The sequence below is a fragment of the Mesoplodon mirus genome (genome assembly GCF_964341445.2).
Source record: "Mesoplodon mirus genome assembly, chromosome: 20".
Classification (NCBI taxonomy): Eukaryota; Metazoa; Chordata; class Mammalia; order Artiodactyla; family Ziphiidae; genus Mesoplodon; species Mesoplodon mirus.
The window spans coordinates 20,410,159-20,434,476 of NC_138996.1; the positions used below are offsets into that span (position 1 = coordinate 20,410,159).

Here is a 24,318-nt window from a genome sequence, read left to right on the forward strand (position 1 = left end):
CGAGTGACTCTTCTGCAAAGCCTCTCCACCCTCATCCTCTTCCCTCCCAGCCCTCTCCCCCAAGGAACTAACCCTCCCCACTTCATGACGCCATGTCTGCAGCACCCAAGCACCAAAACCAACATACTGCCCTGTGCCCGTGTTAATAATGTTAGGACCAAACAAAATTACCTAGCTGTTCGCTTCAGGAAATACATGCTCCTAGAAGAAAACAATGAACCAGCTAGACAGCTGACTTACCAAGACTCATAGCTTGCGCATCAAGAGTGGCCCCAGGTCCTCACTTCACCGTGCCCACCGATCCAGAGAAAGCTAGGAAGGCAGAACTCGGCCCAATCCTGACCCCACCGTGCAAGACGCATCTGAAACTCACCCAGCCCAGGCCCTGGAACCATACAAATACCCTGCTCTCATCTCCTTTTTCGAGACACTACCAAGACAATCAGGGTTATGTTCTCCCTCATCGTGGTAGATCTAATAAACTTAGCTTTGCTGAATCAACACGTTTGTCCAGTGGCCTTTTAGATAGTTGTCAGGCAACACACCAATCACAGAGTATGTTATTTATTTATTTATATTTATCACACAGTTATTTATTTGTACGGTGGATATGACCCCATTCCCGCGGCACTGCCCCTTCCTGGGTTCTCTCTCTCTCTCTCACATACACACACACACACACACACACACACACACAGACTCACACACAGAACATCAAAACAACACAACCAGATGACTGAAAAGCTGAGCTGGAAACAAGGAGAGGAAAACAGAGTGAAAGGAAGGATGGGCCAAGGAGCAACTGAAAAGAGAGACGGGGCCAAAGAGGGGAAGTTTCCCATCAGGCAGGAAATAAACAGTCCTGGGCTGAGCCTAGCAGAACTCCTGCTCACCCGTCCTCCCTGGAGGAGCTCAGGACAACTGAATTGAATACAGCAGAGGAGCCAGTTTCAAATCCAGACAGCCCAGTGGAATTTTAAGGATGGAATATACAACTTGAACCTGAAACTAAAGACTCTTCTGTATCTTCTGTATATTCTAAGAGATTTATTATATGTATGGAGTTGTGAGTTATATGCACTGAGTACTGAATACATGTATAATATGTACTTGATCAGTCAATTGCATGTGTGTGTATACAGATATATAGAAATATACATACATATACATTTACCGAATATATATATACATATATATATATACACACACATTTACTATATATATATATCCACACATACACACAGTTACTCTATGTATGTATATACAGTAAATGTGGTACACATATATCAGCTTGGGTACCTTTGTGTAATAATGTTCCTATTCCTTCAATGTTATGTGACCTCTCTCTCTCTCTTTCTCTCTCTGTATGTAGTTCTTTGAGAGCTATCAAGACAGAGAAAACATAGGTTAAAATTAAATAACAGAGACAAAAGAATCTTTTGAGCTTATGTTGAAAGGGTAGGAGCGAGCATAATTACAAAGTCATGACCTTAGTAGGTAAAAACGTACTTGGATTTATCCAGAACTTTCTAATCCAAATATGAAAATATTATCAGGTAATTTTTCAGCACTGATGAATTAATTATCTATTGCTACATAACAAATTACCCCCAAATTCAGTAACTTAAGACAACAAGCATTTATTTTTTCACTCAGCTCCCGAGGATTGCGAGTCCGGGAGTGACACAGCTGAGTGGTTCTGAGCTAGTGGTTCTGGGTCTCTTACAAGGTTGTGGTCAATATGCCAGCAGGGTCTGCAGTCATCCAAAGGATTGACTGGGGCTGGGAAGCCACTTTCCATAAGCTTCACTCGAAGGGTTGTTGGTAGAACATCTCAGTGTCACGTGGACCTCTACAAGACTGCTCACAGTTTTCCCCAGAGTAGGCCATCCAAGAGGAAGAGCAAGCAGGAAGAGCCCGTGACTTTATGACCTGGTCTCTGAAGCCTCACACTGTCACTTCCTCTTGACTCAGTCATATACACACTACTGTATATAAAATAGACAACTAATAAGGACCTATTGTAGAGCACACGGAACTACACACAGTACCCTGTAATGGCCTATACAGGAAAAGAATCTAAAAGAGTGGATATGTGTATACATATAAATGATTCACTTTGCTGTGCTCCTGAAACTAACACAACATTGTAAATCAACTAAACTCCAATTAAAAAAAAAGAATTGAGTCAGTAAGTCCAGCCCACACTCAAGTACATGGTAATGAGGCTCCCCCTTTTGAAAGGAATGTTAAATAATTTGTGGACATTATTTATTTGTTTATTTATTCGCGGTACACGGGCCTCTCACTGTTGTGGCCTCTCCCGTTGCGGAGCACAGGTTCCGGATGCGCAGGCTCAGCGGCCATGGCTCACGGGCCCAGCCGCTCCACGGCACGTGGGATCTTCCCAGACCAGGGCATGAACCCGTGTCCCCTGCATCGGCAGGCGGACTCTCAACCACTGCATCACCAGGGAAGCCCTATTTGTTTATTTATTTATTTTTGGCTGTGTTGGGTCTTCGTTGCTGAGCGCGGGCTTTCTCTAGTTGCAGCGAGTGGAGGCTACTCTTCTTTGCAGTGTGCGGGCTTCTCACTGCGGTGGCTTCTCTTGTTGCAGAGCACGGGCTCTAGCTAGGCACGCGGGCTTCAGTAGTTGTGACTCGTGGCCCTAGAGCGCAGGCTCAGTAGTTGTGGTGCACGGGCTTAGTTGCTTTGTGTACATAGTTTAAACCATCATATTCCTCCCACATGCAAAATACTCTCATCCCTCCCAACACCTCCCAAAAGTCTCAACCCTGTATAGCATCAGCTTAAAGTCCAGGATGTCACCATTTATTTATTTATTTATTAAAATATATACTTTACTACTTAACTCAACAATTGTGTATTTTTTTAAGGTTTTTTTTTTTGATGTGGACCATTTTTAAAGTCTTTATTGAATTTGTTACAATATTGCTTCTGTTTTCTGTTTTGGTTTTTTGGCCCCGAGGCATGTGGGATCTTAGCTCCCCAACCAGGAATCGAACCTGCACCGCCTGCACTGGAAGGCGAAGTCCCAGCCACTGGACCGCCAGGGAAGTCCCCAGGATATCATCATTTAAACCAGGTCTCAGGACAGGTGAGTCTCCTTAGGTGAAGTCTTAAGTACGGATCTTCAAGTAGAGTTCAGACTTTAGTTATGAACTAAAGATATTATCTGAAGCATCTATTAGTTATCTGTCACTCTGTAACAAGGTACCCCAAAGCTTATTGGTTTAAAGCAACATTTATCATCTCCGTTTCTGTGGCTCAGGAATTCAGAGATAGTTTTGCTGGTAGGTCTGACTCAGTGTCTCCCAGGAGGCTTCAGCCAAGGTATCAGCTGGGGTTGTGCCATCTGGAGGCTTGATGAGGCTGGAGGACTTGCTTGTAAGGTCAGTCACTGACGTGGCTGTTGGCCGGAGGCCTCAGTTTCTCACCATGTGGAGCTTTCCACAGACCACTTAAATGTCCTCATGACATGAGAGTTAGCTTTCCCCAGAGTAAGTGATCCAAGAGAAAGCAAGCAAGATGGAAGCCAGGATGTCTTTTATGACCTAGTCTCTGAGTTGACAAATCATCACTTCTGCTGGGTTCTTTTGGTCACACAGAACAACCCTGATATGATATGGAAGGGGACCACACAAGGGGACTACACTTATGAATCCAGGAGGCAAGGCTTATTAGGGGCCATCCTGGAGACAGGCCAGCACGCATGCTAATGAATTAATGTTAGAAGCTGGACCCAGGAGCAATGTCAGAGGCCATAGAGTCTTGTAATGTTTCTGCCACTCTTCATATGATCTTCATACAGCAACAAAACTTACGGGTACCATGAAAATGGGGGTCTTATATAATAACTGTTTCTATCAGATGAATGATTATTGAATGGTGATGACTGACCAAGAGGAGTTGTGTGAAAACAGCCCACAGACACAGGTGCTGCAGACACATGTTTATCTGCAAAGAGGGTACTTTAAAGTCACATGAACCCCGCAACTGTGGTCTTGGAAAAAAATCACTGGCTTTCTCTCTTCCTTGGTTTGTCTTCTCAGCTCCAAAAAGAGCAAATAATAGCTCCTTCAGTGACATTTTATAGGGATTCAAAATTACATGTGTAAAGCAAACAGCAATTATTAAATTAAATTTAAAAATAACTATTGTAAAGATTACTTCATATTTCATGATATTGTATGGTAACCATCTGAGTTGATAGATGTCTTTCAGTTTTTGGAAAGAAATCTATAAATTCATAAAACATAAATCTCTCCCATTTTATATCTCATATAACCACATTTCAGAAAACTAATAAAAAAATCATCCATTACCCTGCAAGTCTAATACAACCTCATCACCATATTTCCTTCCAGCCTCCTTTTCTATGCACTTTTCCCGTAATTGAAGTCAAGGGTGTACATAGGGGCTTCCCTGGTAGCACAGTGGTTAAGAATCCACCTGCCAATGCAGGGGCCATGGGTTCGAGCCCTGGTCCAGGAAGATCCCACATGCCGTGGAGCAACTAAGCTCGTGAGCCACAACTACTGAAGCCCGCACGCCAACAGCCTGTGCTCCACAACAAGAGAAGCCACCGCAATGAGAAGACTGCGCACCACAACGAAGAGTAGCCCCCACTCGCCGCAACCAGAGAAGAAGCCCGTGCGCAGCAACAAAGACCCAACACAGCCAAAAATAAATAGATTTTTTAAAAAGTGTACATAAAAGTCTGCCTTTTGTTTCTTTCACTTTATGTCTTAATACAGAAACTTCATATAGAGTTTGACAAAGAAGCTATTCAAAATGTCATACTCGGGGCAGTGAGCAGAGGGTGGGAGTGGGAGGTGAAAGCTGGGGGAAGGAGGGAGGCACCACGGGTCAGTAAATGCTCAAGAAGGCTGTGTCATGATCAGCTGAGGCTCCGAGAAGCAGAAGTCTTGGAGGTTATAAAAGGCCAATGAGGGGAAACAGTAGGAGGTGCTGAGAAATTCTGGAAGTTGTGGTCTAGAGGTGAAATTAATTACCTAACCAATCTTTGGTCCAATTTCTCTACTATAAATCACAGATGCTACATGCACCTACCTTTATAGGGTTGCTGGTGGGGGGTTAGTCAAATTAATATATGTAAAGGGCCCAGAATATAGGAAAGATGTTATTACTAAAATGATAAGATTCCATGAATCAGGATCTAGGGTTTCCCAAAAACTGTTTAGCAGCCTAAGAATTCTTAACAGACCTCTTAGGCATACAATTTATGCCCTAAAATAAGCTAACGCATGACTAATTTCTATTGTTTAATATAGGACAGTCCATCTGGACATCAGGTCAGCGTAGGACTGATCACTAATCAAAACCATTGATAACAAATGCCTATGAGGACAGGAACCAGGAGGGCAACCCAAGGACAGGACGCTGGGAGGAGCATGAAACCTGGAGGGTGGAACCCCACCTCCGGGGGGCAGCAGGTACCGGCCTCATTGCACTGTGGGAGTGTAGACTAGGTTGCCAGGTGACAGCAAGCGAACATTTTCATCATTCATCAGAATTAATGTGCTATCCCACAAAGCAAGGTGATGCTACAGGGATGTTTTTGGAAAGTTACACACACAAACCAACAGTGGTTAGGTAACAGGGTTCCCAGCACAGGGAGAAGACCTACACTTTCTGTCTTATCCCCAACTGTTGGGGGTTATTTGATTTATATATTAAAATACAGTTAATTTATAAATTTTTTCAAAAGTACACAGACATACAAAATGTTTCAAGCAGTCCTACACTAGAGCCAAGAAACCCATTAACTTTATTCAGCCCAGCAGTTCTCATACTGTTTGACCTGGAAGCTTTGTGTGCATTATAAAATGTATTAACACCCTAGAAAGCACACTTTGGGAAAGGCTGCTCAGCTTTCAAAAAGAAGGCCCAAGCAAACCAGTCAACAAAAACACATAGGATGTTGTTACGGTGCCATATGCCCGGAGCACCCCAGAGCTGTTCCTCCAATGGTGCTGGCAGACCTCTGCCACCTGCCATCCTCGTATCATCAGCTGGGACACAGAAGTTACTCCTGAGGGCCTGACCCTCTATCTCTTCTCACTGCTCAGCTCACAGTGAACAGGTCTGAGCATCATGTTAGCACTTAAAAATGTGAGTGTCCCCCTGAATCCTTGGAAAACTTTTTTTTTCTTTTACTATTTCTCTAACAATAACCTTACTACAGAAGCTTTATGAGTATGTGAAAGATAGAGAACTATCTCCTCCAATGAGGCTTGAATACACTTGGTACTGTTGGAACCCTGCCAATGGTGTTATGATGAATTATAATGACAATAGCATATTTCTCACTTGCTTCTCTTTTATCTTCTTTATCAGCTTGTGAACATGGACAGCAGGCTGTGGTAGCCTTAGATTCCTTGTCTGTAAAATGAGCATAATCATATTCATCTTACAGAGTTTTGACAGCAAGAATTTTTTAAAGATCAAATAAAAAGGCAAATGTGTGTAAAGTTCCTAAAACAATACCGGAGATGTAGCAGTACCCAGTCACTGACAACTACTGATATTCTTTCTATACTTCCTCTTGGAGGATGGAAGGAACCATGGATCTGACATGTGTACCATCACTAGAGTAGGCCACAGAATTGTAGTGCTTGCAGTTGGCTGAAATTTTTTAAAAGGTTGGAAGGATTTTAGAAATGATCTTTTACAGATGAGAAAGAGAGAAACTGAGGCTGAGAAAAATCAAGCAACTTGACCATGTTTTTCACATGAGTGTAAATTACCACCCCCCAACACTTGGATCTCAAACTAAGAACACAAAACCTCACTGAAAAGTTCAAAACAACATTCAGGACTCATCTGAGGTGAAGACACCCATAAATCTTCACTTCACATGGTCCCAGGGATTCTGTAATTTACACACATTTGAATGGTTAATAACACACTAGAACTTTCTGTATATCAACACTAAGTGACCTGTTGCAGTTCCCAGTATGTGACTTAGGTCCCTGTTTGCCTGTATTTCACAGTCCACAGGTTTTCTCAGGCAGGCATTGCAGGAATTAGGCAGCAAAACATCAGCCCATTCCATCACTAGATGGTGCTGCACCCACTCGTGGCGGATCTGGGGAAGCCGGCAGAGGGAGGGACAGCCGAAGCTTGAGGAGAAAATAAGAGAAGTTTAACGTCCGGGTTCTATTTTAAATGTTCATACTGGGCCCCGAAAGCAGATGAGTTAAGTCTGCCATTATCCTGCATACTTCAATCTAATTAAATTTAATAAAAATAGAGCACAGCTGGAGAAGTGGCTGCCAGCCCAGCCTCTCTGGGCTCTATTGTGGGCAGAGGGAGGATCCTGACAGAAACCAATCTCCAAACTCTAGGTCCGCCCCCAACTGAACAGGAAGGGAACGCACTCTGGACCTTCTTTCTAAGAAAACGGTGACCATCTGTAACGTGATTTTAGAGGCAATGGGAACTGAGTGATAAGAGCTAGTGAAAGAGAACCATTTTGAAAGAAGTTAAATACAAGAGCACTTAATGTTGGGTTAATAAAGGGAAATGGAAGAGGACAAACAGCACGTAGAAAATAAAATCAGAAAGAAGAGAAATGAATGTTTCAGAGCAACAAAGTGTGGTGAGTTGGAAAGTGAGGCTTTTATAAGAACTCCGAGTTGCAAAATTTCAGAGCTGGAAGGAGCCTTATAAGGAAGCAGAATTGGGCCGGAGAACTAAATAATTTGCCCCGAACTACACAGATAATTCGTAGCAGACAACCACTGGACCCACATGTGCGCTAACCCAGAGCACTTTCCACAGAAACACGTGGCCCTCCGCACGTCTAACTGAAAACCTTTCACAAAATCCAAGGAAAACCGTGTAGAAACACCCTCCCTTCTGTCTCCGCGGGCGGTGTGCACACACAGCCACCATTCCAACAATACAGGAAATTGATGGAAGCCATCCGAAACTTCAACGGTGGGCACAGCTGCCACAGATAACATATCACACGAAAGACTGGAAATCCGTGCTGTGCACGTTCACACAGGAAGCCCAACTCAAGCTGTTTTGACCCTATTTAGTAATCAGTTACATGCTCACAAAAGAATGCCAGAGCAAAAACAGAAGGGAAAGAAAAACCACACACACACACACACACACACACACACACCCCTTTTTCTTACAAAGAAGAATCAGTCCAAGAAATTTAAAGAGAGGCCCAGCTGGTTTACAGTTTTGCAGGAAATCTGGTAACTATTCTGTGATGCCATTGTCTCCGCCAGCCCAGGGTGATGGCACAGCAAGGCAGGCAGTGGGGTCATTCAAATACATCAAAACTGTATTTTACCTCAATCACACTTACACTTCAAGTGAAAGTATTTTGGACACTTACACTTACATTTCAAGTAAATCACACTTACACTTCAAGTGAAAGTATTTTGGACCTCAACACTTCTGATAATTTGCAGATGTACTGGGGTTTGACGGGAGGTGCTGGGCAGACCTGTGGTTCGGCCACCCACTTCAGGGCTGTGTGATCTTGGGCAAGGTAGCTAACTACTCTGAGCCTTTCTTCTACCAAAATGGGACTGAATATCTATGACCTCACAGGATAGGTCTGAGGAAGAAGTAAGAGTCGACTTCCTACAGCACAAAGGAGCATCCGTAGATATTCACCTCCTTCCTTCAGTATTTTTTTCTAATTCACTTCATTGGTGTGGACTTGGCCTCAATTAAAGAGACACGTGAGAAGAAAATGGTTCATTCTTTGGAGCCACTGCTGAGTTCTTTTAACCCTAATCTAGGCCAGGGGTTCTCCAAACATTTTGGCCTCAGAATCCCCTGAACTTTTTTTTTTTTTTTTTAACACTTACACTCACAAAAGGGGATTCTGAGGAGCTTTTCTTTAAAAGTAGGTTATCAGTATTTACCATATTAGACATTAATACCGAGAAATTTTTTAAATATTTATTTATCAAAAAAATACTGCATTACATGCTAACAAAAATTATGACGGTTTTCCCAAACAAAAAGTTTAGTGAGAAGGGTGATGTCATTTACAAATCTCTTTAATGTCTGGCTCATAGAAAACAGCTGGATTCTCATATCTGTTCTGCTTCTACATTCAGTCTGTTGTAATGTCTTATTCTAGTTGAGGTTTATGAAGAAAAATCAGCCCCCGTGTGTGAGAGGAATAGGTGTTTTAGAAATAAGATAATTGTACATATTCTTTGATACTGCAACTAAATGCAGTAAAGTGCTCATTTCTTTAAAGTTAATTTTCAGTGTGGAATCTGCAACCTTGTCAATGAACTTTTAAAACTCTTATATGAAATCCATTCATCTACTTTGCTCTTTGTACAGTTCATTTTCTCATGCATGATTTTGTAACATTTGGAAAGTGCTGACTCATTGAACTATATAGATCATTCCAAATGTTGACCTATTTTATCATACAACATCAAAAAGTCCCACTATTCATATATCACCACCAATCTCAACAGAAAAGTCTCTATAAGGAAGCTCTCAAGCTTCCTGTGATGGACACAAGTTTTCCATAATTCTAATTTTCTCTTGAAACTTAAAATTTTATTGCTGGCAACTGATAGTGTCATTGTTTCACATGACAAGCTCACTTTATTCATTTTTGGCAGAATATGTGTGAAATGCCCAAGTCTAAATAACTATAGTTTGTCTTTCATTCTCTAAAGTAAAAATGATGTTCCATGACCAAAAAAAGAGCCAATTTAGCTCACGATTCAATTGCCAAGTGTTTTTCCTCAAGGAAACCAACATATTTCACTATTCAGCAGAAATGTTCTATGTGTATTTCCCATTTCACCCAGAACATGAAATAGACACGAGGTCGAGATTTCATAAAATGAATAGCTTTCACTGATTTATTGAGGACATTCTTCAATGAAACTGGAATCTGTTTTGCTGTGAGTGTGTGGTGGCAGTTTGGTGCCTCTGCTTTGGTTCATGCCCTACCCTCCTTTGCTTCTGTGCCATCAGTGGAAATGTCACCAAAGTGAAAAAGTCAACATCTGAATAAGGTTATGAAAATAGTTTTGATGTTACAGGCTCTCTGAAAGGGTCTCAGAAACCCCTGCCCCCGGGGCTCCGCTGACCACACCTTGAGAACCTCTGCTCTAGCCCCCTTCCCACCCCTTGATGTTCCTCCTTCCTCGGCGCTCCAGCGCTCCCACCTTCCGTGAGCTCTGGCTGCCCTGAGCTCCCCTCTGGCAGCGCTCAGTGGGATGTCCTATTTCCCCAAGTTCTCCGGTTTACAACTGACCATATCCTCTCTCTTCTTCAAAAACAACAGCAACAAAAACGACTGCATACCTATTACGTGCCAAACACTGTTCTCAGAACTGAAAACACAGTCATCAAGAAGACAAGCAAAGTCCTTGCTCTCATTATCCTTATATTTTCAAGGGAGAAGAAGAGACAATAAACTTGCAAATAAATTACATACAAGATAGTTTCCAAGTCCTGCGATAACCACGGACTGATGCTGACGGAGAGAGACAGGTGAGGCCGAATGAGACGGCCCCAAAATGAGAGGTGTCACGTTTGTGCACCCAGTGTGACTGATGGTAATTCATGGGTACAAACGGGGATGGGTGACGTTTCCCGTAAACTAGCTGGCGTAGAACTGGAATACCTCATGGGAAGCTGGGAAGAGGAGGAGGGGAGAAGGCATGGTTCTTTGTGTTTCAAAGGAGGGCTACCGTGGCCCTGTTGGGGCAGGAGGGATGGCAGCAACCAGTCCTCCAGGGGGAAAGCAAGGCACTGGGGGGAAATGAAGAAGAGTGGCTGGGACTTGGACAAGAAGCCACTCTGCCCCCCGAGGACCGATGTGGGGCTGCTGAAGTATTGTACTAGGTGCCACCTGGTCTGCCTGGAGGCTGGTGGGAGGGGACAAGGAGGGAACGGAATTATCTGTAATACACGACGACCTTCCAATACCCTGGCTGCCATACCCAACTTACACTGACATCCAGAAGCTGGCTGTCACTTCTGCTCCCAAGGATTACAGAGCCACTTCTAGGATACACTAACATTTCCATCCAAACCGGTACACGCCTAAATTAGGGCAAGAATAAACAAATAAAAATAAAAAACAAAGAAATCACATCTAACACGAAAGAATGACTTGGAGGCTCCACTAAGAGAAGCACTTTGCCGTGGAGGAAATCATGCCGCGCCCTTGAGAAGGTCTCTCTAGAATTAATTCTTGCCTGGCTTTCCTCTTGCCTTTACCCCAGCAAGACCACGCCGTGGTTCAGGCTGAAGGAACGTGTCCTCTGCGGGGGGGTGGCGGGGGGTTGGGGTGGGGTGCAGCTCTCCGGAAGTTTCCGGTGTTGTCTCTCATTGAAGCTTTTCTGCTTAGTCCTGGGAGTGGTCTCTTCTCCTCTGGGGCTCAGCTTTTCACGCCTCCTTCCCCTGCGATCCCTCTCCTTTGACTTCATGTTCCTCCCTCCAAGACCCACAATTTTGTTTCACAAGTTTCACACTTTTCCCATGAATTATTGTAACCGCAACAAAGGTATATTTTTCTCTTTCCCTGGTCACGTCTCTTTAGCCACTTCCTGTTTTTCAGAAGGGACACACTGGAGAGGTCGCGGGTCTCTCCGCAGGACACCACACTTCAGGCAGATGGTGTATATGCGACTGGCAACGTGAAAAGCCTCCCTGCTCTAGAAATGCTCATCCAAGGGCATCCATGCAAACCCCTCTACCCAGTAAATCACCAACGATTCCCTCTCCTCATGAAATCATAAAATTCTGGAGGGTAGGGACCTTTATATCGCTATAGCCCCAGGCCTTGCGGGCTGCTGAGGCTTTTACGAGAAGGATGTCAGAAAACGTGCTCCACTCTACTACTCAGCCGTCTTCATGCTGTTCCCAGAGGCAGCTGGTGTGGGTGGCAGTGATAAGGGCAGTGGGAGGGTGGGTCTTTCTCTAATCTCTGTTCCAAGAACAACAGTACGTCTGCTGTAACCGCCCCTTCCCTGATCACGTCGCTTATCATACGCTCCTTTTGCGTTGGCTCTAAAATGTTTAAAGCCAAATTTATACGCCACATTTAGCAGCCCTGCAGGACCTTATCACCAGCATCTTAAGAATCAGACACATGCAAGGCAGAGGACCACAGCTCCATCATTTCTGCCCCATCTTGCTTTCTGAACTCTGACCTGTGTCTTGGCTACAGTCTGTCTTCCGAAAATAGACCCTTGTATAAACGTTAACAAGCTGGTCCTGCATCTCCATCGCAGGGACATTTTTCACTTTTCAAAATCCCATGAATCACAGTGAGCTTTCACTTGGGGCCCTGGGGAACACGGCAGGGAAACAGCACATTTTAATAACGTTAAGGCAAGTCAGCGTCACAAGGGAGCCAGTAGGTTTCCACAGCTGCCTAACCTAGTTTGATACCACCAGCTCGCACTCTAAGTAACACATGAGTCATCAGCGTTGGCTGCCTATTGACTGCATTAGGATGGGGGTAGGTGGAAGCCATTGAGGGGGTGGGCGGTGGCCAAGGGTCAGGGAAGCCAGCAGGAAATCAGAGAGAAAATAAGCAAAGCTAGAGATGAGCTGTCCACTTTTCCTTTGTCCATTCTTCTGAAAACTCTATACTTTATAGTAAATTCACACCCTGCAAAGTGAATCTAGGAAGACCAGGGTGCATCCTAGCTGGTCCCTTTATCCCTCTTCATCCCAGATTTTTAGCTTTATATCCATCTTTAATCCATACCTCCAGCTCTTCGGTTTCTGCAAACAGCTGATTCACCTCTTAGCTTCTTGAAATGGAGCTTGCTTTCTGTCTCACTGAGTCTGCTCAATCCCTTGCTTTGAGTGTCTCCTTACAGCCTTTGAGAACCCTAAGAAACCACTGGCTCCATCGCCCCTGGCTGAACCAGTAACCAGTGGTAGGCCTGGGAGAGACTGCACTCAAAGATCTGATCAAAAACATGCTTCTGCTTAAAATCAGTATTAAAAACTAAAAACAAAGTTACCATATGATCCAGCAATCCCGTTCCTGGGCATATATCCGGAAAAGACAAAAACTCTAATTAGAAAAGATACATGCACCCCAATGTTCACAGAACCACTATTCACAATAGCCAAGACATGGAAGCAATCTAAGTGCCCACTGACAGATGAATGGATAAAGAAGATGTGGTACATATATACAATGGAATACTACTCAGCCATAAAAGAATGAAATAATGCCATTTGCAGCAACATGGATGCAACTAGAGATGATCATACTAACTGAAGTAAGTCAGACAGAGAAAGACAAATATTATATAACATGTGTGGAATCTAAAAAAAATGATACAAATGAACTTATTTACAAAACAGAAGCAGACTCACAGATTTCAAAAACAAACTTATGGCTACCAAAGGGGAAAGCGGGGGGAGGGATAAGTTAGGAGTTTGGGATTAACATATACACACTACTATATATAAAATAAACAACAAGGATTTACTGTATAGCACAGGGAACTATATTCAATATCTTGTAATAACCTATAATGGAAAAGAATCTGAAAAAGAATATATATATATATATATATATATAGAACTGAACCACTTTGCTGTACACCTGAAACTAATACAAAATTGTAAATCAACTATACATCAATAAAATTTTTTTAATCAATATTAAGTAAATAAAATGAAAGTTGTGTTTTCTGCCCAAATCTTAACTCTTCAAATATTTTCCTTCAACTTTTTAACTTAATTTTTTCAGTATAATTAAACTCATGGAGAAGTGAAATAAAAGGAGCTGAAATCCTAACCCATGTAGAATTTCTATTATGTAATATCTGCTCATTTATTTTTAGATGAAAATTTATCCTGTTTTGTAACCTTCCACCCAAGGCCTCCACGGAAGGTAGTAAGCATCGATAATGTTCAATTTTAAGAAGCTGAGATTTCACAGTTGTTATTTTTCTTCAGCTCTGCACAGCCAAAGAACGAAGCCTGCCAACAGCTTCCCTGAGAACACTCCGGTTGCATTTACACTGTTTCCTAAAGCAAGCGCACTCTGGTAGTTTCTGTTAAGGAAGAGGAAACTTTCCTCAGCTTAACTCCCAGAATACAGAGCTTGAGTGTGTGGGAGAAATCAAGTGGACTTGACAAACATATGACATTCACACCGGGGGGACAACAGATGGATGGTTCAGCCTTACCTGCCTAGGTTTGGTGAGGATATTTCCTATGGAAGAGGACCAGTGTGGCACAATGGAAAGAACAGTACGTTCACAGGTACTTTGATGGATTTAACTTTGGTTTTGGTTCATCACTCCAAAAACTGAATGTGTGAGGGAAAGCATTCATCCCCCAACAACGTTATGAATTACATGGCTACGAGCAGAACAACTGTTCTGGTTTATATCCTGGTAGGTGGCCACCAAGCCAGAGCCAAGGAACCCAAAAGCCAGGTATTAATCACCTGTCCATTCCTCACCATGCCCATTCCATACTGTATTAGTCGGGGTTCTCCAGAGAAACAGAATCAGTAAGATGTATCAAGAGATTTATTCTGAATTATCTTCTCACAATTGTGGGAGCTGGCGAGTTCAGAATCTGTAGGGCAGGCCAGCAAGCTGAAAACTCCAGTAAGAACTGATGTTGTGATCCAGAGTCAGAATTCCTTCCTCATCAGGGAAACTCAGTCTTTTCTCTTAAGGCCTTCAATTTATTAGATGAGGCCCAACTCACATTGTGGAGGATAATCTGCTTTACTTAAAATCTACTAAGTTAAACGTTATCACATCAAAAAAATATTCTTATAGCAACATCTAGACTAATGTTTAACCAAACAATTGGGCACCACAGTCTAGCCAAACTGACACATAAAATTAAGCATCACACCCGGTAAGTGCTCAACAAATTGATTTGACTGGATAGGAAAACCCAGACAAAACATGTTCCTGAGCCACTATTTCTTCAGCTGAACAATGTAAGGTTTAGACCTCATTCCTCCAATCCTGGTAGTCCAAGAGCAAACATTTAAGTCTTGAGAATATGGAAAATCTATGGCCTCTGGTCTCCTTGGATGAGTTGATGACTTTTAATCAGATGATAACACCATCACCACATGGTTACCCCCAGTGTCCACAACAGAATAAATGCTATATAAAGTTCTGCAATCCAAAGAGCCACCTTCCTGCTGCTCTGATTTTCTCTGGCCTAATCACACAGAGGGGCAGGCCTCAAGTTGCTTGTGGTGTCCAAATCACCGGATCTCCATGGGACAAGGGCTCTGACTCTAAAAGTGAACAGGCTGCTTAGGAATTTAGAACCTAGGAGTAAAGGAAACGCCTCTTAAGTTGAAGGGAGTTCACAGAGAAGCTTCCAGAAAGGCTCTAGTTCCATCCTTTACTCCTGGTTCTTTGTTGTTTTTTTAACCAGTCCAGGAAGGAAGTAACATCCATTGTCTTTGGCAGATTATCAGAAGAGGGCCACCGAGGAGGAAGGAAAGTCAAAACACAGTCATACCTTTTTCCTCATCTTGGTGCCCTGATTTGCTATTGAATTCTTTTCACCAGAGTTTGTTGTATTAGTTTGCTTGGTAGTTCATAACAAACTCCCACAAACTGGGTGGTTTCAACAACAGAAATGTATTGTCTCAGAGTTTTAGAGGCTAGAAGTCTGAAACCAAGGTGTGAGCAGGGTTGGTTCCTTCTGAGGGCTGTGAGGGAGGGATCTGTTCCAGGTCTCTCTCCTTGGCTTGTGGACGGCTGTCTTCATGTTCACATGGTCTTCCCATTATGGGTGTCTGTCTCCAAATTTCCTCTTTTTGTAAGGACACCAATCATATGACCTCTGTAAAGATCCTATACAGGTCACATCCAAATAGTCACATTCTGAGGTACTGAGGCTAGGACTTCAACATATGAACTTGTGGGGACACAATTCAACCTATAACACTTGTTCTCTGCATATGGCTGTTAGTTTCCCTTCACTGTAGATGCAATAAAACAGTATCATAGGAAACTGGTATTTCTGTAGTGCTTTATGTTGTTCAAGGGAGATAATAATCTCCTGGATGGAAGGAACCTCATCTATTTACCTTGAATACCCTAGAGCAGGAGTCCCCAACCCCCGGCCACAGACTGGTACCAGTCCACGGCCTGTTAGGAACCGGGCCACACAGCAGGACGTGAGTGGCGGGCGAGTGAGTGAAGCTTCACCTGCTGCCGCCCATAGCGCCCCATCACTCGTGTTACTGCCTGACCATCCCCCCACTTCTGTGGAAAAACTGTCTTCCACGAAACCGCTCCCTGGTGCCAAAAAGGTTGGGGACTGCTGCCCTAGAGCAGTGCCTTGTCCGTGACACTCAATAAATAAATGTTTGTGAGTGGACCAGTCATCCTCTCATTTTATACTTTCCCCATCTCTCTAAATATTTTCTTGAGCCCCTAATCAGAGATAGCATCCAAGGTACTGATATGCTCTGCTTGGTTCAACCCAAGGTTCAAGCAGATGAAACCAATACAAAGGAGACCCTAAACACCACAGCAAGTCCTGCTCTGAATCCCTACAACAAATACAATGGGCATTTCTTTTAGGTGATGCTCCACAAGGAGAAAAAAGGCAAATATTTTCGTTCAGTTTTGGTAACACACAGATTTATTTCTATTTCCTGTCTGACTCCATGCATATGAGGACTTTCTACACCAGGAAGGCAATTTGGTTTAGAAATGTTTTCTTTCATTTAGGGTTCTGTTTGTTTTCTGAACTTTCAGATCACTGACTGCGCCAAATAATTAAATCATAAATCTGGCATTTTATGCATGTAGATTACATCTTTTCAAAGTTGTTTTTATATGTGGAGTTTATCTGAAGCAAATGTACAGGCAAGGAGAAACCCCTGGACTTATTGCCAATAGAACTGGGCTCTTATGAAACCCCAGATGTCATGTAATTTATTTCTACAGTGTAGAATAGATGGATAAGGCCAATGGTTTGTTTCCCATGAGGCTTTGAGAGGTACTATACCTTAAAAGGGTTAACACAGACACAGGTCTGGAATTTCAAAGATTAACTCTGCCATGTTGGATCAGGCCCAGGAAAAACCAGCCTCCGAGTTAGGTGATGTTAAGAGTTATGTTCATTACCCTTTATAGCTGAGAGTCATCCTTCTCTACCAAAGGGACATAACTCTCAAGTAAAATAGATGATCACTTCCTTAGTGAAACTGCTTCCTAAGAAGCAAACGAACTGGTACACGGAGAGAGAATAAAGGGATGCGGGCCCTTACTGTTGGGTAGAGGAAGGTTTTTTTTTTTTTAAAGAAGATAACATTTAAGCTGAGATCTAAAGAGCAAGAAGTCAGCTGTGTGAAGCTCAATTTACAGACTTAGTGATGGATAAGATGAAGGCAAGTAGGGGTAAGGGAGAGGGAGAAATCATGTAGGACTCCCAGGCATCTGTCTTGTGCACCTGGCTTGGTGGTGCTAATGTTCCCAGAGATCGCAGAAAGTGGGGAGGAGAGGACTGAAGGAAAGTCAAGGGTTATGTTCCGGGTATGTCATGTTTGTGATGACTGTGAGAATTCCAAGGGGAGATGTCAAGTAGATACGGATGCATCAGGATCCTGGCTGGAAACCAGGATAATTTGAGGAGAGTTTAATAGAAGGATTATTTACAAAGGTGTGAGCAGAGTTTAGGACAAGCAAAGAGAGACGGAGCGGTACATCTTGAAGCTAGTAACCATGCATAGGCTTGACAGAGCAAGTGAATGGGGCAGTAACTGGTAGAGAGAGAAAGACAGAGAGAGACAGTGCCGGTTAGATGGAGAGGGCCTTCTGGTAGGTGCCGTGGCCCTCAACAGAGAGATGCAGTCTGAGGCGAACCACAAAGAGGGAGCTAGGTACTAAATTTATTGACTTCACTCTCCTCCTGCCTTTCAACCTTCTGCTGGAAACTTCTATTGGCCAAACCCAGTTGAAGTGAGAGAGTCTGTTGATGTAGCCCACAAAGGTCAAAGTGCCAAGGGCAGAGAGGAGGGTCAACAAGAGTAGAGAGTAGATCTAGAAGGACAAACAAAATATACAACACCAGGCAGCTGGATATACTGAGCTCTATTAATGGCAATGTAAAGTGGCGCAACCTCTATGGAAACAGTATGACAGTTCCTCAAAAAATTAAAAACAGAATTATGACCCTTGAGATCTTTGTACACCTGTGCTCACAGCAGCATTATTCATGATTGCCAAACAGTAGAGGCAACCCGAGTATCCACCAACAGACAAATGGATGAACAAAATGCGATATACACATATAATGAAATATTATTTAGCCTTGAATAGGAATGAAATTCTGACACATGCTACCACATGGGTGAACCTTGAGGACATCATGCTCAGTGAAATAAACAGTCACAAAAATACAAATACTATATGATTCCACTTATATGAGATACCTGGAGTAGTCAAGTTCATAAAGACAGAAGGTAGAATGGTTGTTGCCAGGGGCTGAGGGGAGGAAGAAAGAGGGGGATGGAAGAATGTTGCTAAATAGTATAGGGTTTTAGTTCTGCAAGATGAAAAACGTTCTGGAGATTGCTGGCACAACAATGTGAATGCACTCAACCCTACTGCACTGTGCACTTACAAAGGGTTAAGATGGGGACTTCCCTGGTGGCACCGTGGTTGACAATCCTCCTGTCAATGCAGGGGATAGGGGTTCGAGCCCTGGTCCGGGAAGATCCCACATGCCGCGGAGCAACTAAGCTCGTGCGCCACAACTGAGCCCGCGCTCTAGACAATGAGAGCTACAACTACTGAGCCCACGTGCCACAACTACTGAAGCCTGCGCGCTATAGGGCCCGTGCACTGTAATGAGAAGCCCGAGCACCACAACGAAAAGGAGCCCTGCTCACCTCAACTAGAGAAAGCCCACGCAGCAACAAAGACCCAACGCAGCCAAAAATAAATAAACAGATTTATATTTAAAAAAAAGGGTTAAGATGATAAATTTTATGTTACATGTATTTTACCACAATTGAAAATTAAAAATTAAAACATTTTATAATTTTGCTTTACTTCATTTAAAAATATCAACTGAACATCTTTTCGTATCAATTGAACATTTTTTGGTACTACCTTAGCAGTTACATAATAGTTGATTTTATTATTGCATATCTTATTTAATCAAATCACTGTTTTTTGAAATTTAGGTTTTCTACAAAACCAAACATCATAAACAAACTGCAATGGACGGCGCTTAGCTACCTCTTTGACACACGTGCAATTATTTCCCTAGAATAAATTCCTAGAATGGAATTGTTGGGTCAAAGGAGAATACGGCTGTGTCAGGGGTGAGACTGGGGTGGGAAATGCAACATGAAAGCTGAAATACGAAAACCAATCAACAGAGACCTGAAGTGGGATGCGATATAAATTAAGTGCTATATAACTATTTCTGGTTGGAAAAGGAAACGTGATTTACTCATTCATTTATTCCTTATATAAAATGTACTGAGACTCTGCCATGCACCACTGCTCTAGATACTGTGATATCACACAGTTGTTCTATTAAACACTCTCTTAGCTCTCAAGGAACTTAAAGACTAGGGAAGAGAGAAACAAGTAAATCACCAATTTCAGTGCAGCTTGGTACATGAGGGAAGGGAGAGATGCCCAAGGGCTAATGCAAGGAGAAGAGGAAGTTCACCGATCAGGGGAGGCTTCTCCATGGAACTAGATGTGTGTCAGTGAGCAGAGTTTTAAGGGACAAGTCAGAGTTGTTCAGACTTCGAAAGTGGATAACCACATGGCAGAGCCCACCTCCAAGATGGCGCCCAATGACCCTCACCTCCTGGTATTTGTGCCCTCGTGTAGCCCCCTCCCACAATGGACCAGGGCTGTTCTGAGCGCCCAATAGAGAATGATGGAGATGACAGTGTGTGAACTCTGAGGCTAGATTATAAAAAGCACAGTTTCCCTCTTGCTCTGCTGGATTGCATGCTCTGGAGGAAGTCAGTGTCCGAGCCATTCAAGCAGCCCTGTGAAGCGGCCCATGTGAAAAGGAACTGAGGCCTCCCACCAACAGGCAGCGCAACTTACCAGTCAGGTGACTAAGCCATCTCAGCAGGGAATCCTCCAGCCGCAGTGGTGACCGCAGCCCTGGCCAACATCTTAACTGTGGTCTCATGAGGGAACCTAAGCCAGAACCGAGAGTCATATAAGTGATTACTGGTTTTGTAAGCCATGAAAAAGTTCTGGGGGATTTGCTTCTTGGCAATAGTTAATTTAATATACTACATATCAAGCAGAGCTTAAAATGTCTAAAAATGGGAGATATTTGGAGTGACCCGAGGAAAGATTACATGTGGGGAAGCGCAGGAGCCGGAGCTGGAGAGGAAAGCAGGGGCCGGATTATTCCTGGCCGTGGTACACCCTGCCCTCCTCCCCTTCCTCCTTGCCAGCGGAACCAACCTTGTGGACGTGTTAGGTGGCCATTTGGATGAGGTCACACTGGGAGGATGCGTGTTAACAAGGTCAGTGGGCTGAGGGTAAGGCCTTGGCTGGGGGAAAACCCTCCAAGGGTGAGCAGAGGCAGAAAATTACAGCCGCCCAAGAAAGAGTGACCACTGAAGTAGGAAAGAAAAGGAGAAAGTGGAGCTCCAAAAGTTAGACTTTCAAAAAAGGGGGAAGGTTAATGGCATCAAAGGGAACAAGGAAATCTAACAAAGGGACTTCCCTGGCGGTCCAGTGGTTAAGACTCCCTGCTTCCACTACAGGGGATGCGGGTTTGATCTCTGATCGGGAACTAAGCTCCCTCCTGCCACGTGCACAGAGCAGCCAAAAAAATTTTTAAAGAAAGAAAAAAATCTAACAAGGCCCGAGCATTGGGCACTGGAAGGGTCACCATGGCAGCCCCTGTGTCCTTTGTTGGGGCTGTGGGAGCTTCAAAACACTGGGTCCGACCCTCTGACTCTGGTAAAACCCCTCACCTCTCTATCTCACCCCTTTGTCTCCTCCCATTTTCTCTTTTCTTCGCTTCCCATTGGCCATCTGGCCTCTTCCCTGCTCCCACCTCAAATGTCTTTGCCTTTTGCCTCTCAGAGCTTGGAAGAGTTTCCCCACAAAGGTCCACACTGCTCTCTCCTTCGACAACTTCAGGCTGACGCCCCTGTCGTCTTCCACGTGCCTGAGTTGGAACCTCCCATCCCCACTGACACACATTCTCTATTCTGTCCTCCCCCCTCTTGCTCCCCCTACTGGTCACTCTACAGGCCACATCTTTTACTTGGTGCTTATTTGCCCCTTCTCTAGGGTGTCAGCTCCAGGAGTCTGAACTCTATTCCCAGAACCCAGCACTGAAGTGTTCTTTAAACATCAGTTAAATGCTGCAAAAATAAGGCACAGTTCCTGTTTTCAGGACTCGTGACCTCCAACCAAGGTGTGACAGCTGCTACCTTTGAGGCAGGCACTGAGAGGGCTCCAAGGAAAGACTGACAGAGGAAGTAACTTCCGAGCAGAGAATACAGGAGCAGGGGAGGCGGAGCGTGATTGGGACATCAGATTCCGATGTGCCTGGACCATGGGGTGGGAGTGGAGGCGGGGCGTGATTGAGACCAGACTGTAAAAGGTTTGGAGACAAGCACACGAAAGAGCCTTACCTTTATCCCAAAGGCCAGAGACTTTCAAACTGTCCCCTGCGGAGGCCAAGGGCTTCACACTTGCCAGGCCACTCGATGCATTCCAGCCTCCACTGTTTTACATATCGGGCTTCTGATTAGTCCTTCTTTGGAAGGCTTCAATTCCGCCACCAGACTTTGAAAACCATCTCTGTTGGTAATGGAAACTGTGGTCTTAAAGAACCACCAAGTGCAAGTAGTATCAGTCATTCCCTTTGATTGAGGGCAGGCAAGACCTGGGGGGCTAGGAGGGCGTGAGAACGTGCAGGTTTTCGGACTCAGCTTTGGCAGCAGTGGGGCGTAGGAACCAAGCTTGGGCTTTGAGTAGGGCTCGCACTTTATCAAGGCTCAGCAAAGGACAGTGGAGCGGACCTGCCTTCCACGCACGTAACACGCACGTCCCGCTGCCTCGGGGCGCACCTGCGGTTAGCCCCTGTTGCACTCCCCGCTTCCCAAGAGATGAAGCAACTTGCTAAAGACACACCCTCACTTGCTGGCGAAGGTGGGGTTAGCTCTCCCAGCTCTGCCGTTTTTTTGTTTTGTTTTGTTTTTTTGCGGTGCGCGGGCCTCTCACCATTGTGGCCTCTCCCGTTGCGGAGCACAGGCTCGGGACGCGCAGGCTCAGCGGCCATGGCTCACGGGCCCAGCCGCTCCGCGGCATGTGGGCTCCTCCCGGACCGGGGCATGAACCCGCGTCCCCTGAACCCGCGTCCCCTGCATCGGCAGGCGGACTCTCAACCACTGCGCCACCAGGGAAGCCCTACGATTTTTAATGCATTGTTTCAAGTCCTAAGCCACCAGATAAAAATAGTGCAACGAGTGGAGTGAGTGAGGCAAGGGCAAAGAACGGGGGTGGGGGGGAGGGGCGGGAACAAGGCGGGTAAACAAGGGAGCGCGGGGAGACTGGGCCGGTTCCATTTGGGCCAAACCCGCTTCCTTATCTGCAAAACCGGAGAAACTCGTGCTCTCTGAGCCACCTGCTCATTCGGTGACACTTCTTTGCTTTCATAAAGTGTAACAGATACACGAATGCGCCAGATTCCCATTTTTCTGTCAACTTCTAGGAAGATACAGCTAAGGGAAGGAAAGGAGGAGTTTTCGCTTCCTGTATCACACCCATAACTCAAAGTGCTGACCTTCAGGAGTCCGCGCGGTCCGAGGGCGGCGCGGAGCGGACTGACTGCCTAGTGGCTACGTGACTGCGCGCTCGCCGCGCCCCTCGATGCCCGAGACGCGTGCCGCGGGCTGGCTCCGCCCCGGCGACTCGGGCGAGGAGGGGCGGATCCCCTCGCCCGCCCCCCTCCCCGCCTCCTGCGCAACTCCTGGCGTCCAAGTCGGGGGAGCCTGCCGTGCAGACGCACTTCCAGACGCACGCACCTCCCCCTCCTTCCTGGATCCAAGACGCACAAGGTCGGCAGCCCTGAGTCTTGGCTTCCTGGTTCATAGACTCACGACTTGGTGAGGCTCCCTGAGGGCCCTTCCAGCTGCTCTAAGGTCTGAGGTTGTGGTTTCATGAATGATGCTTTTCCACTCTGCAAACATTAATGAGACCATATCTGTGAAGTGCCGTGAGTTCTTTGGGATAAAAGTGCTGATTAATTTGTCATTCATTGCTTATAAAATCCACTAAAAATGGCATTTTAAAATCAACATTTACTTAGATATAACAACCTTCCTGTACAGCTTGCCAAATACTTTAAACATCAGGCTGGGATCTGAATCATTACTTCATTTTTATGGATGAGGTGAAACATTGTTTCTTATAATAGTAATCATCATGATATCATTATTACTGAAAGTGATCCATTTTTGAGTGAAAAACATAAGTTGCTAAATACATGTATCTCTGAGAAACTCTTCTGGAGCCACTTTCAAAGAATGCTCCCCATCTGACCTTAAACAAAAGGAAAGGGCAAAGCGATGTTATCTTTTAAGTCAGGAAAATAAACAGAGTTTTCTATTTTCTTCCCTCTTTTGTAAGCACTGACATTTGAGAGGTTTCTCACCAGCACGTGAGCCTAAGCAAGGCTGGGGCCATCTCGGGGGGCACCTAACTGTGTAAGTTGTGAGGCAGTGGAAAGGGGGGCTGCGGTTTTTAGGGAAATATCTTCCTGCTCATTTATTGGTTGCGTGGCGTCGTCTCCCTGACCCCTGAAAATGAGGCATTGTGGAAAGGAATGGGATTTGTCAGTATCTACTTGCTCCCTTTGTGAGGCTTGGGTGATGAATGTCCAAGGAACCCCAAGGGTAGAGGTCAAGCTGCCTAACTGGTCTGGTGTGGGCGTGGTAAGGGTGATAAAGGAATCCCATCTGCAGAGCCCCTTGGATGCAGTTTAACCTGTACTGCAGGCCTAGGAGACAGACTGCCATGATTCTCTCTGTGGCATATATAAAGCCCAGGAAAGTTCCCTCAAGTAAGACAGATGGGAAGTCACACAACCAGCTTTCAAATCCAGCTATCTGAACTCCAGCTTCAGAACTGTCTCCTTGTACTCCAAAGACCCAGACGTTATGAATGTTCTCATGCGTCATAAAAGTGTTGGTCCTGGGATGGCAGAGACTACGGGGAGTGAGATGTGGGTCTCTCCAATCTACCATGATCTGGCTTCAAAGCAGTGGGATTCATGGAAAATAAG

At 44.6% G+C, this 24,318-nt stretch overlaps 1 long non-coding RNA gene across 2 annotated transcripts in view; it reads right to left on the reverse strand.

Moving 5' to 3' along the window:
• LOC309795948 overlaps nucleotides 1-22,215 on the reverse strand; it is a 76,997-nt gene extending 54,782 nt beyond the window's left edge. Inside the window, exons 1-3 of one of the 2 annotated variants that reach the window (XR_014292391.1) lie at nucleotides 21,665-22,215; nucleotides 20,106-20,201; nucleotides 15,811-15,869 (exon numbers count right to left, since the gene is read on the reverse strand). This is a non-coding gene — a long non-coding RNA (uncharacterized lncRNA). Of the gene's footprint in view, nucleotides 1-15,810; nucleotides 15,870-20,105; nucleotides 20,202-21,664 lie in introns of those variants that run through there. The other variant, XR_014292390.1, reaches the window with a different exon arrangement.
• Between the last annotated feature and the right edge of the window lie 2,103 nt (nucleotides 22,216-24,318).